We start from the raw sequence: 3,559 nt of genomic DNA on the forward strand, positions 1-3,559 counted from the left end.
CAGGTCCTCAGTAAACCTGACTTCCAACAGGGTTGTTGCTTCATTTTATCGTGCTTTAGAAATCAGCCTGTGCTTTTGTAGACAGGACGGGTTTTCTGTGAAACCTCTCATGTTTGGCTCCAGGTACACTGTTGAACACTGTTTCTTTGTCATCCAAACCTCTGGTTGTCCCTCTCATCATTGCCCAATCCTAGTACCTTGTTTCTGAAATTTTGGTGCTAGACTTATTTATTCATGGGACACTTGACATATTCTCTCCAGATTTATACATCTGAGTGCCATCTTATAATTTACAGATGGGGCCTTGTGTTGTGTTTGTAAGAGACGGTCTTGCTGTGTAGCCCAGGCTGCCTTCAGCTTGACATCTGCTTCAGTCTTGTGTTTATATCACCAAGCCCAGGCCTAGTTTAGAGTTCTGTATTAAATTATCTAGTAGACCTGATGTCCATGACCAGCTTCTTGTTTCTCAACAGTCCACCTATTGAAAAGCAAAGAAAGAAAAGATTAGTAAATACAGAATAAAACTGGACGGTAGCTGTTGTTAGATTCTCCTTTAAACATATGGTGTATATAATAGCATATCCCTTCCGAGGACAAGTACCAGTTGCACAAAAAAAAAAAAAATGGCAGGAGGATCTCTGGGAGTTCGAGGCCAGCCTGTTTTACAAGAGCTAGTTCCGGGACAGGCACCAAAGCTACAGAGAAACCCTGTCTCGAAAAACCAAAAAAAAAAAAAAAGACCAGTTGCGTACCTCTTCAAATCCAAGGTATCAAAAAGCATTCTGAGACTGGTGGTACTAGATCATAACATCGCTGTCGCCCCGGTCCTGGGGGGTGAATGGAGGAGTTATGCATAAAAATGATCACCTCTCACCATTCAGGGCAATGCTGTTGGTATAAAGTCACTGTGAATGTTGAATTAGTCAATGAAACTGTCTTGTTTCTTTTGAGACAATCTAACTTAACAATCCTGTCATAGTTGAGATGAATGAAGCTATGTAACAACATTCTCTATAAAGCTTTCTGTGCTTAAGAATATTAAACCACATTTCAACGTTACCCATGGGAGCCATTTTTAAGCAGTAAAATCGTGAAAAAAAGCACAGAAGAGCAAAAGCCATGACATTAAATAGATCACTTGTTTATGAGGGCTAACGCAAGGAGGCGGTGTCACAGTGCTTTGCCTCAGCTGGGGACATGGACACAGACACCTTTCCTGCTGCTCTGTGGATTCCCTTTAAACTTGCAAACCTATGCTCTTATGAAGACCAACTGCATCTGGTATGGCCTTTCCCTTGGTATGTGGTAGACTAATCAATTTCAGTACTTCAGTTTCAGACAGGTTTCCAGTAGCCTTGGGGAGTATAATTTGACACAAAGGTTAGAGACTATTCAAATGATGATTTCTAGAACCTAAAGAACTGAGTATTAAGCAAACAGCTAACAATGGTGGCGCAAGTCTTTAGTCTCAACAGAGGCAGGCAGAATCTCTGAGTTCAAGGCCAGTCTGATCTACAAAAAAAAAAAAAAAAGTTAAAATACAAAGCTGCCCTGAGAAGCTGTGACTTTATTCCACTTACGGATCACTAACATTAACTTCCAGCCTGCTGCTGTTGTGGGTCTGACTCTGTGCAATCAACCTTCCTACTAGGAAGCTGAGACGCAATGAAAGCTTCCAGAAATTGCTGAGCTGATTTTCGGTGGGTGCGGACGAGCCATTCTAGACATCTAGAACTGTGCCCATGAAAACAGCAACTTTCAAAGCAGAGCCTTCCAGACACGTGTAGAGTGGCCAGTCCAAACCAGAGCCACTCCCCATCAAATGCTTACCCGCGTTTTTACATAGACAACTACCTGTGTTCAGAAGATGGGCCTGAGCAGAGAAAGGGCTGAGATCCTCGGGTAGCCAAATTGGCTGGTCAGACTTGGTAATGTGATGAGCACAGTTTTAAGACTGTTGGTAGAGAAATGGCTTAGTTAGGAATCGTGGGGGTATCTGCTTACTCCGTCATGTTATCTTTTTTTAAAAGATTTATTTATTTATTATATATTATGTATACAGTGTTCTGCAGGCCAGAAGAGGGCACCAGTTCTCATGAGATGGTTGTGAGCCACCATATGGTTGCTAGGAATTGAACTTAGTACCTCTAGAAAAGCAGCCAGTGCTCTTAACCGCTGAACTATCTCTCTGGAGCCAGGGTCTGGTTATCTTGAGTAAATGATGTCATGGGATTCCGGTTATCAGGTGGAACCTTGGATGAATTGGAGTTCCTAACTACTTAAGCTATTGTAAGAAAATAGCCAGGCAGCTTTTTCCTAAACAATTTCTATATGCCTAAAAGGCATATTTATTGTACTCATCAAGGGTAGACACTAGGATTTTGAATTGGTAAGCAACTGCAATTTTGGATTTTGTTTTTGAGAGCATCCTCCCATGTAGCCCAAAGTTGTGAAAATTCATAGCTGCCCTGTGTTAGCCTCCCAAGAAGTAGGCTTACAGGCTTGGGCCACCATGCCCCCTCCCCCCTCAACTAGCAACAATTTTTAGGAGTCTGTTATCTTTCTTCCTCTGGGGCTTCCTAAGTAAAAAGGGACAGGGGAGGTGTGACAGTGGCATTGTCTGGCTACTCTCCTGGTTTTTTCTCTAGTTCACATAATCGATTTCTAGGACGTGAAATTTTCCCTTGCTCCATTTCCCCACTCCTGTAGCCTTGATTCTTGCTCACAGGGCACTTCCTGTTGCTAAGGCCTGTTTTTCCTGGCCTTCTTGGTGGTTGTCTGGGAGGTACAGAGTTAACCCAGCAGGAGCTTGACCCTGTTTGGGGCATTCCCTACAGTAGGTTAGACTGTGTGGCCTGCTGTGGGGAACCACTTTGGAGAACAGCAGAAGCTTTGGTACGTCTGGAACTCTGGTACATTCAATCTTTCTTGCTATCTATTTCATTCCCGGGATAAATAGGTGCAGAGGCTTGTTTTGTATTTGTTGTTATGGTAGCCCCACCCCCTTTAGTTTGTCTAAACACATTGGTCTTATTTCTTTTTTCTAATGCAGCCGCTGTTAACCATTTTTTGCCAAACATAACTGTACCTTGCTCTCGGGGTGCTAATTATATTTTGACGACTGAACAACCCTGATTTACCGCTAACAAGTAGCAAAGAGTAACACTAACCGAAGTGCAATTAGGAGCCCAAATACATGGCTCAAGGGCATGAATCTCCAGCCTTGAAATATTGAAGCCTGTGTGGCCCGGAAAAGTAAGGACTAGTTCTTGGCAGCAGCTCTTGTCCTTCTCTCCCACACGCACACACCTTTATCTAGAGAGACACTTGCTCGCCCTTCACCCCTCAACTTTGACTCCAGCCTTCCTCTCTGTGTCGGAAAGCCAGAGCATGGAAATGGGGGAGGGGGCGTGCCGCTCGCTTCCTCACTGGCTTAAGTCCCTGGCAGTCTGGGGGAGGTGCTGGACGAGCGGCCCCAGTCCAGCTGCAGTCGACCCGTGTCCGGGGCCCTGCCCTTTGCTCTGGTGCTCTTCACTAAGTCCCGAGGCTCTGGAGAGTG

This window comes from Microtus pennsylvanicus, chromosome 7, assembly GCF_037038515.1.
Source record: "Microtus pennsylvanicus isolate mMicPen1 chromosome 7, mMicPen1.hap1, whole genome shotgun sequence".
NCBI lineage: Eukaryota > Metazoa > Chordata > Mammalia > Rodentia > Cricetidae > Microtus > Microtus pennsylvanicus.